This window comes from Marmota marmota, unplaced genomic scaffold (assembly GCF_001458135.2).
Source record: "Marmota marmota marmota unplaced genomic scaffold, marMar, whole genome shotgun sequence".
Lineage (NCBI taxonomy): Eukaryota > Metazoa > Chordata > Mammalia > Rodentia > Sciuridae > Marmota > Marmota marmota.
Window position 1 is genome coordinate 22051399 of NW_026000142.1, and position 14009 is coordinate 22065407.

Here is a 14009-nt window from a genome sequence, read left to right on the forward strand (position 1 = left end):
AAGAAGGATCACTTCAAGTCTTAAGAACAGGACACACAAGGCCGTCACATGGAGCAGTGTTTTGTGTACAGGATGGAGGTCCGAGCTGTGCCCTGTGACATGATAGCTCAGCACATGAACTCATGGCTGCACTATCTGTGCTTGAATTCCAGCAAGTTATTTCTCTGTTCCTCAGCTCCTCACTTTCATAATAGGATCATAATAGTGCCCACCTCCTAGGCTTGTTAGGAAGATTAAATTAATCAATATATGGAGAAAACTTGAACAGTATTGGTACACACTAAGTGCCCCAGGGGTGTTAGATAGTACTCTTCCCAATTTACATGTTAGCTTTGGAATAGCTGGGTCCCCTTCTTTCACCACTGGACCTCAAGTCCACCCTTCCTTTCTCTTTTATGCTGGGGGATGAACTCAGAGGTGCTTTACCACTCAGAAAAATCCCCAGTCCTTTTTATTTTTTATTTTTAGACAGGGTCTCACTAAGTTGCTGAGGATTTCCCTAAATTGCTGAGGCTAGCCTCGTACTTGATCCTCCTGTCTCAGCCTCCCAAGGCTGTGATTAAAGGCATGGCAAGGGAGCTTTGTTTGATTAATTTGAAATGGCTTTCTGTTCCACATCACCCCAATGCACTCACCTGCTGTAACTTTTCTGTATTGATGATTTTATGAACTTATTCCTCAATGCGTGGATATTTGAGTTGTTTCTACTCTGACTGTTGTGAAAAATACTGATATGAATATTGTGTACAGATTTTTCAATTGTCTTGGGTATATAGCTAAGTGTTGAATTGATGGGTCATATGGTAAATATCTTTCCCCCTCAGTACTGGGAATTGCTGGAGTTCATTCACACTAACGTAGAGGGAAGTTTACTATCAAGGAGTTGTCTTGTGACACAATGACTCATTATGCATTCAATATTCACTCAGCAAATGTTACTGTGTGCCAGACATCATGTTCCAAGGACTTCCTCATCTAGGAGATTTAGGCAGAGGGTGATTAATTGATGGAAGGTTAATATCTCTCTTTCTAACTATTTGCAAAATTAAGCACTTATTTCCCATCTTTAAATTCCTTTTAAGGGATGATACATTCTGCTTGGATCAAGGTTCTAAATTATCCAAAGATGTTATAATCAAATATCTAGCAGCATAGGAAATCCAAGATTCTCTCATCTTCTGAAGTACATGAAATCATAAAGTATGTTAGCAGGGCTGTGAACCCTGGAAACAATGTGTGTGTGTGTGTGTGTGTGTGTGTGTGTGTGTGTAGATGTGGCTCAGTGTCTGAGTTTGAGATGTATGTTTGTATACTCCACCGGCTCCCAGGATGCCCCAGAACTGTTAAAAGTGGTTGTCTTCAGCACCGTGGCACACACTGTAATCTCAGCGGTTCAGAGGCTGAGACAGGAGGATCTCGAGTTCAAAGCCAGCCTCAGCAATGGCGGGCGAGGCCCTGAGCAAATCAATGAGATCCTATCTGTAAATAAAATACAAAATAGGGTTGGGGATGTGGCTCAGCGGTCGAGTGGCCCTGAATTCAATCCCTGGCACCAAAAAAAAAAAAAAAAGGGGGGGCATTGGAAAAAGTAAAAAAGTTAGTNAAAAAAAAAAAAAAAAAAAAAAAAAAAAAAAGGCAGTTTCCTCTGGGAAATACTTGCCTAGAACACAGAAATGGTTATAATTAAGCTGCAATTCACAGACAATATAATTCACCCTTTTAAATGTATGATTGCTGGGTCATATGGTAGCTCTGTATTTAACCTTTTGAGGAACTGGAAAACTTTTTTTCTAAAGTAATTGCATCATTTGCATTTCCACCAGCAATTTATGAAGTTTCCAATTTCTCAACATCCTGATCAATGCTTGTTATCTTATTTTAAAAATTGCCGCCGGGTCTGAAAACGGGTCTGAAAGTCTATGGGATGTGATATTTAGTCTTGCTTTAGTTCTGCCTACATCTATTGTGATGTGATCTTTGTGTGGTGTTCACAGTGTTGGAAAATAAGAGCCCCTGCTCTCTCTTCCTCTTTCAGAATTAGGATATCAGCCTGTACACACTCAAAATATTCCCAGGGCTATTTTCAGCATTCCCAAAAGCCTAATAACCTATATGTTCCCTCTCAATAGAGGATCTAGACTAACCAAAAAGTGAAATCATGTTTTTTTTTTTTTTAGATGGGTCTTACTATGTTACTCAGGTTGGCTTTCAACTCCCAGCCTCAAAAGATCCTCCGCCTCTCAGCCTACTGAGTAGCTAGGGATACAGGTGTATACCACTGCACCTGGCTTTAGTGATTTAATTTTGATTAGAGTTATTTGAATTAAGTTTAGGTTGCTTAAGAATAGAAAGGGCATTTTTCAGGTTTTATCACCACCTAGTAGTGCAAACCCAGGATATGGTGAATGCTGAATGAGTAAATGAACATATATTAGTACTCTCATTAATCTGAATCTGTGATACCAGAGATTGCCTGAGAAAATTTCAGGCAAGACGTAAGACTTAATAAAAGAACAGCAATTTTTATTAGAATGGAAAGAAGAAAAGGAAAAAAAAACACTCTCAAGAGACAGAGTGGGTCCTCTCAGGAGAGTGGTAACACTCCTTTGTGTCCAGCTTTTATTGGGGGATGAGGGGAGTTGTTAGATGATCCCACCGAGTATTACCTTTTGACTCTGGATTGAGAGACTACATTAGCTCTAAAGGCAATTTGGTCATTTTGGCTCCTACTGCTGGGCCCTAATTGGAACTGGTTTTACAGAATTTATGGTGGGCTCTGATCTTAATCAGGCTGCTTTCCTAGGTCTGGGAACCTCTGGGCTGTGTTGTTCGTGCGGGGTCTTGCTTAAGATGTTCTAGCAGTTAGGCTCTGTAGAGCAAACATATTCTTGCCCTTTGGTTCTTGCCCCCTGAATTTATCTATCTTCCTGATGTTATAAGATGAATATTAATAGGACGAGATCAGGCAAGGGTCCTGAAATAGCTATCTTGTCAGACCTTGCAGTGCCACTGGGGCAGGCTGTTGATAAACTGATTTGCTCTGTATTAAGTTTTTGTTTTGTTTTTGTTTTTATTGCTTTGCTAGCAAAGGAGGAACACAGGGGATTCCAGTCCTAAAGGCTGTGATTCTGCCCATCGGCAGGAACGGGGCTTTTTAAAGAGGTGATTGAAAGGCTACATTCCATGTGTTCTCTGTTGGAGTTGTAACTCACTTGTTAATTTGGGAGATAGTCATTTCTGAGATAATCTGGTACCTAGTCTGGATTACTTAGTTCCTATTACTTAGTTTGTGCTCAAGGACAGATAACTGCCTAGGATGGGGAAGAAAGATAACCCTGTTTCCCCTGAGATTAGGGTAGGGGAGAGCTTAGGGAGGAGCAGGGAGAGAGGAGGAGAAGAAAACATGTCCATTTTAAAAATAAGTTGCAGTTTCTGGCTGCTATGGCACATGCCTGTATTCCCAGCAGCTCAGGAGGCCGAGATAGGAGGATTGAGACTTCAAAGTCAGCCTCAGCAATGGCAAGGCACTAAGCAACTCAGTGAGACCCTCTCTAAATAAATATACAAAAAAGGACTGGGGATGTGGCTCACTGGTCAAATGCCCAGTGATTGGGCTCTGAGTTTGGTGCTGGAAAATTCAGTCTTATTTGTCAAGTGCGCTATGGGGGGTTAATCAGTTCATTAGAACCCTGGGGATGCGCAGGGCCTCTGGTTGTCTTTTTCATTTTTGTATCGTCAACACCCAGTACAGTTATTGGCACACAACACAAGGATAATACCAGTGATGATAATAATAACAAAATATAATTGATACTCGTTGAACACCTTGTATTAAACATTATGATAAATGCCTTGCCAGATAACCTCATTTCATCTTCAAAACCATCTTATGGGGTGGCCATTATCAACCACCCTGAGAGAAAGCTGATGAGAAAGCTGAGCTTCAAGAAAGATGAATATAGTTTGGATCTGAATGTCCTCCAATGGTTCATGTGTTGAGGGCTTGGTCCCCAATGTGACAGTGTTCAGAGGTGGGACTTTGGGGAGGTAATTGGATCATGGGGGTTCATGGTGGGTTAATCCATTGATTCATAATTCTGTGGCATTTTGGGGAGATGGTGGATTCTTTCTTTCACTGCGGGCATGTCCATGAAAGGTATGCCTTGTGTCTGGCCCCTTCCACACTCTCTGCTTCCTGGCCACCATGAGGTGAGCAGTTCTGCTCCACTGCCCTCTCTCCACCATGACCTTCTGCTTCACCACAGGCCCAAAGAAATGTAACCAGCCAACCATGCACTGAAAACCACTGAAAACATGAGCCAAAGTAAATCTTTTCTCTTTTAAGTTGTTATTCTTAGATATTTTATCACATCAATGAAAAGCTGTGACCACATACCTAATGCAACACAAAGAGGTAATTTATCCAAAGTCACCCAGTGAGTAAGTGTGAAGCTGGGCTTTAACCTATGTCTATTTGTCCTAGAATCACTTCTCTTAATTGGGATGCCCTGAAATGCCAATGTGACATATCCAGTTCTCTTAGTGTCTCTTTTGTTGTAGGGACAATGAATACATGAAGACAGTAGGCTAGTAGAGCTTGGTGATACTTGCTTTCATGATCGCCTAGTCAGCTGCCCAAGCTTCTGATTCTGCTGCTTCACATTACATTCTGTTATCTTTTGGGTCCTCAAGTGGACTTTCTTTTTTTACAGGTTGGGAATCAAACCCAGAGCCTTATATGTGTTAGGTAAATGTTCTACCACTGAGTCACACACCCAGACAAGCTGGATTTTTGCATAGAGGAAAGAAAACACTCATTAACCAATCAGCACAGGATCTGAAAGTTTTATTTCTCCATATGTCAATTTTATGTGAGTTTTATTAATATTAAGTGAGTTTTTATAATGACTATATACCATCTAATTTATTTTTAAATTTTAATATATACGAGTCATACATAAACTTAAATGATGGATAAGTCCAGAGTCTTATCATCTGAGGGTATGACCAACCTATAAAGTTTCTCCATCTGTGGGTTAAATAATTGAGGAGTAGGAGGCACATAATTCAGACTCCAAAATGCCTTGTCTAGTTGTAGGAATCCAGCTTGACATGACTGCAGCGCTCTTGGTCATAACCACCATTTTGTTCACCCACTGACTTTGGCACACTTCTCAAACCCTATAGAACAACTGTGCCAGCCACTGATGCTCAGACTGAAGTAGGACAGAAGAGGCTGGATACCTGAGGAGTTTTCAGGAAGTAGGTTTATTGACTATAGGGTTTAGAGGTGGCTCTTGCCCAAAAATTCTTCCTCTGAAGAATTAATGTAGAAATTATTTGAATTTTATAACCAGTGTGTGTGGGGGGTCTAGGAGGTTCATATGATAAGCACATTTCATTCTATCTTCTAGATAGACAGGGGTTTCACAAGTTTTTTCCTGCAAACCTGGCATTTATAAACAAAGAGGAAGCTATAGATCACAATGTCTTCTGCAGATTTTTGTTGAGAGTAGATATTCTGTGCAAAAAGCTCTTGAGAAGAAGGGGAATTTACATGCCACAAATATGGTAAGGGTCTTCTGGGTAGAGGTCTCTGGCCTGTTTCATTGCTTCCTTGATGATTGTTATTTAATTATTTAAATCAAAGATCATCCTCCTCCTCTTGGCTTAAAGCTTTATATAATGTCATAATCTTAGTTGTCTTTTTTTTCAGCAGCTGATTCCATAGTAGACCCAATAGTTCTGATGTAAAGGGGAGTCAAACATGGGAGCAATAAACAGGTTAACAGTAGAATACTTACTATGCCAATTAAGCTTTTTAAATTCACCAACAATTGAAAACCATCCTCCAAATAGTGAGATTAGATCCCCACATCAGAGTCCTTGAGGGGTTGGTCTGTCAGGTCCAGTTTACTGGTGAACACTTTATAACGTCAATGCAGTCGTGATCAGGTTGCCCAGTCCCAATGGGCAACGGAGTTGCCAGGTTTAGACATCAGATGACTTTAATGTGGACATGTGGACTTTCACATGATGTGCCCTTTCACCTAATGTGCCCTGGTATCTGACCATCCTCTCAATAGTCAGCCAATATTGTCCTTTGTTCTCTAACAATGTCAAAATCGAATGAGGAACTCTGACAACCAATTCTTGCCCCAGATCCAGTTTATCAGCTTTCGACACCAGAAGGGCTATAGCTACAAGGGCCCATAAACAAGGTGACTAGCCTTGGGCTACGGAGTCCAGCTGTTTAGAATGATAGGTCACTGAATGGTGCCAAGTCCCCAGCATTTGAGTCAGAACTCCTACAGCTATTTCAGACCATTCATGGACATGCAGAAAGAAAGACTTTGTGAGGCCAGGGAGTCCTAGTCCAGATGTACCAGTGAGTGCTTGTTTAATGTCCTCAAAGGCCTTTTGCTGTGCTGGCCCCTGCATCAGAGGATCCCATTCTCCCCCTTTGTGGCTTCTTAGAGGAGTTTGGCCATAACTGAAAAGTTAGGGATCCTTATACAGCAGAATCCAGCAGCACCCAAGAACTCTGGTCTGACTGTGGGTTAAAGGAACCAGAATTGAGCAGATCACCTGTTTCCTCTCAGGGCAAGTTGCTGTTGTCCCGGGGTCAGATAGAAACCAAGGTTCTTGACTTTTTCTTGATAGATGTGGGCTTTCTTCCTTTGAGACTTTGTAAGCATTTCCACATAGGAGAGTGAGAAGCAGTTGTGTCCCCTTTACGCAGTCTTCTCCAGTTGCCCTGGCCAACAAGAGATCATCTACAGATGGAGCAATGTGTATTCACATCAGAGGCCAGCTCTGCCTGTAATAGAGATCAAACACATTTTTATTTTTCCATAATGTCAGAATTTGTTGAATAACAATAAATTCATAAGTTACATGGTTGCTATTCACGGGGTTCTTGTGGGCCACCTGGTAGTCATAAGCCAGGCAATCACAGGTTCTTTTATTCCAATCTTAATTACTATCTATAATACTCAAGTCACACATCATACTTTACACAATAATATATATAGGTTACAGATTTTAAAAAAGGTTAAGGCAGCCATGGGGGTTTAGGTGGCTGAATTGAACAAAGGCCAGCAGATATGAATCTAAGAGTCACTGCAGGTGGTCAGATAAGATTTCAATAAGCCAGCCATAGAATTTGTTCAGGGTACAGAACTGTCAAAATGGGGAATTTATTCTAGGCCAGGGTCCAGACAGACATCAGGCAGTTTTGAAGTGGGACATGTTAAGCAGGAAGATCAACCTCAACTGAAACCAGAGAAAAGAGAATTGGAGGTTTGTAACCTGTTCGTCTTGTGACTAGATTATCAGAAGTTCTGATAGTGACTCAGGTCATTGTGTGCTGCCGCAACCAGTCTTAGGGTGCTCCTGTTTTTGTGGACCTAAGGTGAGAGAATTATTTTATTTGGTGGTCCGGTGTGTTTGTTAAGTCCATGGGCCTGGTTTTTCTGATATGGGGTTGATTCATTCATGCATCCATGTGCTTCTGATTTAATTCAACAAGTTCACTGGTGAACATTTTTTATTAGCACAATTAATTCATCAATTTATGCCTTATAGTTGTACTGTGCAGATAGTGGTTGTTTACTTGTACAAATAAGGTGTAGAGTCATTCTAACTTAGCACTTAAAATGAGCAACTCACTGCTTTCTAAAATGGATTAACTCGCGGCGAGACACAGCCTGAAAACTAGTGTTCTATTCATCGTGGAATAGCTAAGAGCAGGACATAGCCTGTCTCAAATAAAATGAATTTCTAAATTGGCAGGGGATGTAGAGCATCCCTGAGTTTAATCCCCACTACTGTAAAACAAGCTGGGCATGGAGGTACATACCTGTAATCCCAGTAGTTTGGTAGGCTGAGGTAAAATAATGGCAAATTCAAGGCCAGCCTCAGCAACTTAACAAGACAATGTCTCAAAAATTTTAAAAAACGACAAGGATGTACAGCTCAGTGGTAAAGTATCCCTGCACTCAATCGCCAGTACAAACAAACAGGCAAAAACCCCCAAAACCAAAACACTCAAAATACAAAACCAAAAAAACCTCTCTAAGTAAAATTAATGGAGATAAATGGCTATATGTTTGTTGTAGTTGTTGTTGTTATTTGGTTTGGGGATGGGACCCAAGCTCTTTACCACTGAGATACACCCTGAACCCTATGAGAATCTTTCAGAGCAGTAAAGGGGTCCATTATTATCAATTGAGAACATGCTTATCAATTGGGAGGGATACACTTTGAATGACATCAGCAAGTCACATCCCAACATGAAAAAGAACTAGAAATAGGGATGGGTGAGATTTCCAGAACCAAATGAGAGAGTTGGGAGTCTGAGACACTAGATAGTTTAGACTGCTTTTCAGGACAGTATGATGGGGGGTTTGCACTTAGGAGGGACTGGGCTATTTAATTGAGGCTGTCCATTAAGAATGGTCAGCTTGACTCTCTAGTTATACCCAGAGTCAGTCAAGAAAAGGGAAAAGGGGCGGGGTCTCCTCCAATGCCTGTGTACTTTTTCCCTCTTTATCCTTCTCCCAGCAGCAGTATCTGTCCTTCTTGGCTGGGACAAGAGGCAGCAAGACAGCCACTCATCCTCCACTAGCCAACTTGGAGCAGAGTGATGAAGTTATCCAGCTGGCAACAGAAATGTCAGGGCATCTGTGTCTGGGGGAGAGGTACCAGCCAGCTAGGAAGAGGGATAATGTGCTTATGTGCACACATGTGTGTAAATATGGGGCGTGTTTGTGTGAGGGGGAAGTCATTTTTGTAATGATGAATGAAAACAGCACAGAAATCTGGAGAACCCCTGTTGGCTTCCATCACTTTGATCCTTGCACTTCCACCCCCGGTCAGGACAGCAAGACACCTGCCTTCTTGATAGCACTTCCACCACCATTTGTCAAGTAGTAGGAAGCTCCAGGGCTGTTTTTTGTGGCTGCCCAGGCCTTCCCATACTCAAAACCCAGGCACCAACAAAACAAGATGACAGGAGGAAGGTTCCCTCTAGATTTCATTTTATTTTTTGGTACTGGAGATTGAACCCAGGGGCACTTTAACCACTGAGCTACATTCCCAGCCCCCCCCCCGCCCTTTTTTTAAAAATTTGAGACAGGGTCTCCCTAAGTTGCCCAGGCTGACTCTGAATTTGTGAGATTACAAGTGTATGCCACAATGTGTGTGTGTGTGTGTGTGTGTGTGTGTGTTGGGGGTCCTGGGACTAATTTCCCACAGATACCAAGGGACAACTGAATATGCTCATATTTGAAAATTGGAAACTATAAAACTTCCATAATCCGCCCACTCTCACTTTCAAAACTTCCACAGGCCATATGCATACTACCATAGGTTGTTTCCATCACATTAAGATGCACACACAGCCCACATTGAAGTTACTGTTAAGCTGGGTGTGGTGGCACACACTTATAATCTCAGCAACTTGGGAGGCTAGGCAGGAGGATCACAAGAGTGAAGCCAGCCTCAGCAATTTAGTGAGGCCCTGTGTCAAAAAATAAAAAAGGGCTGGGGATGTGGCTCAGGGGTAATGCATCTCTGGGTTCAATCCTCAGTGTGTATATATATATAAAAGTTATTCTATTGAAGCTGGGCAAGTGAGGCGCACCTGTATTTCTAGTAACTTGGGAGGCTGAGAAAGGAGGATCCCAAGTTCAAGGCTGACCTTGGCTCCTCAATAACTAAGCAAGATCCTGTTTCAAAAAGTAAGTAAGTAAATAAGTAAGTAAGTTAGTAGATAGGACAGTGAATGTAGCTCAGTGACAAAGCATCCCTGGGTTCAACTCCCAGTACAAAAAAAAAAAAAAAGACTGCATTGAATTGCAATTGTCCAATTGACATATGTGAAATTTTGCTGACCACTGATGAACCATCTACTTGTTTTGGTGTGCTGGGAATTGAACCCAGGGTGCCCTCTGCCCATCTTTCAGGGCTGTCCCACTGGCTATGGGGCTCTTCTCCTGGTATCTCCTACCTACACTGTCATAGCTCTCCCACTTACTCCCACCTCCCATCAGCTGCCTCGCTGCTCTCATTTGTTTGTTTTGCCATGCTAGGGATTGAACCCAGGGCCTTGCACATGCTAGGCAAGTGTTCAACTATTGACTGAGTGACACCCCCACTCCTGCCCCAAGCTCTTGACCTAATTTCCCCATTCAATTCACATGATTGTTTGTCCTTCATTGCACACATGTTGTCACAATGTTGCTCAAGGGGTGAATTTACCAAATGTGAATACATTTTAATTTCTTTTTCTCTGATTCTAACAGTAACAGTTGCCGTTGTAGAAAAAAGAAGTTCATCATCATATAACACAGATATGATCATTGTTAACTGCTGTTGCACAACAAATACCAATAGTCACTAAGCAGCTGTCCTGTTCTCCCCCCTCCAAAAAAAATTTTTGTGAAATATCTTAGATATACAAAAATGGTTACTTTATCAAATAAATATTTGTTGATTACCTAGTATATGTCAAGCACTGCTTTGGGTTTATGGATATAGTAATTTCAAAAATTGTACAATCCTCACTTTCAAGAAGTTATCTTCTAGTGGGGGAAGATAGCTAATCAAAAATACAGGACTAGGGTGGTGGCTCAGTGGTAGAGCACTTGCCTGGCATGTATGAGGCACTGGATTCTATTCTCAGCACCGCATTTAAATAAATAAAATAAAGGTCCATTGACAACTAAAAATAAATAAATTAATACAGGATTGGTGTTGTTGAGTACTATGAATTCAGAATGAAGTTTGGAGTAAGGAAGATGGGGGAGGATGTCCAGTATTGCTTTGTATGAAAAAGCCTACGAGAAATAACATTTGATCAGAGTCCAGAAGGAAGTGAGTAAGCCATTCATTCATTAAATATTTATCAAACATGTTTTAGACTCTAAGGACACAGCAGTGACTAGAAGACATTCCATTATGGGCCACAGATACTCCTCTTCACTGCAGAAAACTTGCTTTGTTTTACCTAATGTCTTGAAGACTAAAATGTTCTGGAAGGGAAAGAAGAGGAAAACTTACACTTAACTTTTTATTCTTTGGTGCAGTGCCAGGAATCAAACCCAGGGTGGGCCTCATGTGTGCTGGGCAAATACGCTACCATTGAACCACATCCCCATTCCTACCCTTAAAATTTTGATATAAAGACTTTAAAAGTCTAAAATTAATCAGAATCTATTTTCCTCCTAAATAAAAGGAATTGTTCAACTTTATCTCTGCTTCCATCTTAAATGCATACCATTTTTTTGATTCATTTTATTTTTACTTTCCCAAAGTAATCATTAGGGTTAAAAGTAGTTTTGAGTATTCATAATTATAGACAGCTCCATATGTTTTCCAAATATTTGTTCTTGCATGTCATTATTTTTGAGGGGAGGGGTTCAGTTTTCTACTTTCTACTTTTTTCTTAAGTACATACTTCAGAAATTTCCTTATATGGTGGCTACTCTGTTTTTGTTTGTCATCTATAGAAGTTTTTAATTTGCCCTCATTTAAGACAATAATGACTTGGGCTGATGTAGCTCAGTGGTAAAGTGCTTGCCTAGCCCATACATCCAGCACCTCAAAAAAAGAAAAAAAAAATGACTTTATCCAGACCTAAATTACAGTGTACAATTCCCTCCATAGGGATTAAAACAAGGGGTGCTTTGTCATTGAGCTATATCCCCAGGCCTTTTTATCTTTTTTATTTTGAGACAGGGTCTTGCTAAATTGCCCAGGTTGGCCTCAAACCTTCAATCCCCCACCTCAGTCTCCCGAGTTGGATGTGCACCACTGGGCCAAGCATCCACACATTTTAAGTATGTTCACCAACTTGTGCAATTATCACCACTAATTTCATAACATTTCCTCACTCCCAAAATAAACCCCATATCTATTAGCAAACATTCCCCATTCCCCTGACAACCATTAACCTATTTTCTGTCTCTAAATTTGCTTATTCTGACATGTCTCAAATGAAATCATACAATATGTGCCCTTTTGTGTCTGATTTCTTTCCGTTAGTATAATGTTTTCAAGGTTCATTCATGTTGAAACATGCATCAGTACTCCATTTTTTTTAAAAAAATGTTTTTTAATTGTCAGTGAATCTTTTATTAATTTACTTTTATGTGGTGCTGAGGATTGAATCCAGGTCCTCACGCATGCTCGGCAAGTGCTCTACCACCAAGCCACAACCCCAGCCCAATATGCCATTTTTTATGGTTGAATAATACTTCATTGTTTCACATTTCAACTATCCTTTCACAAGTTGATCAACATTTGAGTTGTTTCCACTCATTTGGCTATTGTGAATGATTCTATGAACATCTGTGTACATGCTTTTGTGTGAATGTATGTCAATTATTTTGAATATACTTAGGAGTGGAATTGCTGGATCATATGGAAACTTTATTTAACCTTTTGAGGGACCGCCAAGCTGTTTTCAAAAGCAACTACACCATTTTACACTTCCAATAGCAACATACAAGCAAAACATCCATTTTCTTCATATTCTCACCAACACTTCTTTTTCTGAAAGAAAAAGTTTGTGTTTATTATTGTTTGTGTTTATTATAGCCATCCTAGTGGGCATGAAGAAGGATCTCATTGTGTACATTCTAATTGGTGGGTTTGTTTTCATACAAACTGACACACACTATACTTGCATTATATGCTTATCTTATCAACATACTGTGGAGATGATGTCAGTATGTACAGAACTGCTTCTTTTTTTTTCTTGCCAAATTTAACCAGTTCCTTATTGATGTTTTTCCCCCCCAGTTTTTTGCTATTACTAACAGTTGCTGCAATGACTATCCCCTACTACATTCTCCACACATAGAATATTGTCCACAAGGATAATTGCTTGGTGTGGAAATCTGGGTTAAAGGGTACAGACATTCTGGTATAATGAAGGACCACAAAATTGCTGTGGGTTGAGGAGGGAAGTTGGTTTACAAGTGCCTGTCTGTCAGCACGTCTTCATCCCCAACTTTCTCCTTTTCCAGCCTCCCCACCCTATCTTCCTCACACACCATAAACATTATGAAAAGTAGGGGAAAGGTTGAGGCAGGGATTTGGCTTCTCCCTTCCCATCAGTTCAGCGCCTATTGGGCAGAGCTAGCCAAGTTGGGGGAGTTCCCGGGTTTTCTCAGCCCAGCCAGGGCACTTGGTTTGGGCACAAAAATTCATTGCATCCTTACTTGAGTCAGCCCTGCTCCATGAGCTTTGACCCTGCTGTCTCCTCCTTCCCAGGATAAAGACCCTGAAGCTACCCGCAGCCTTCCCTTCCATGGAGTGGATGTTCATTCCAAGTAGCCTCTTCATTCTCATGGTCTCCCCAGGACTCTTTTTTTCTGAGATATTCTCTGGCTCTCTCACAACAGAACATCGTATTGTTTTGGTTGGGGTGACAGATGGAACCTAGTAAGGCAGCCCTGTCCTCAAATCTGGGCATAAAACTGAATTGCAACCTCCTTAGCACTTCAGATCAAGTTAAAAGTATCCTTAGCAATTATATAGGGGGCGAGAGCATGGCTCACACCTGTAATTCCAGCTAATCCGCTGATGGTTTACATTTGATGGCAACCTGGGCAATTTGGTGAGACCCTGTATCAAAAATTAAAAATACTGGTGAGGGCTAGGGCTGTGGCTGTGGCTCAGTGGTACAGCATTTGCCCAGCACGTGTGAGCCTCAGTGCCACATAAAAATAAATAAATTAATTAAATAAAGCTATTGTGTCCATAAAAAAAGTTTGGAAAAATACCGATGGAAAAAAATCACTCAGCAGCCAGTGCCCCCACAATAGATGAGACTGAGGCCACTGATGACAAAGTGTTTTGCCCATACCACACCAGGGCCAGGAGTACCTCCAGTCTCTTAAGCAACATGACAAACTTTCATGAAAAGTGAGTTAACATGATACAAAAGGGCTGCCACCATTCCAGAGAGATCCATGGTAAATTCATCTCAGGATCTGGAA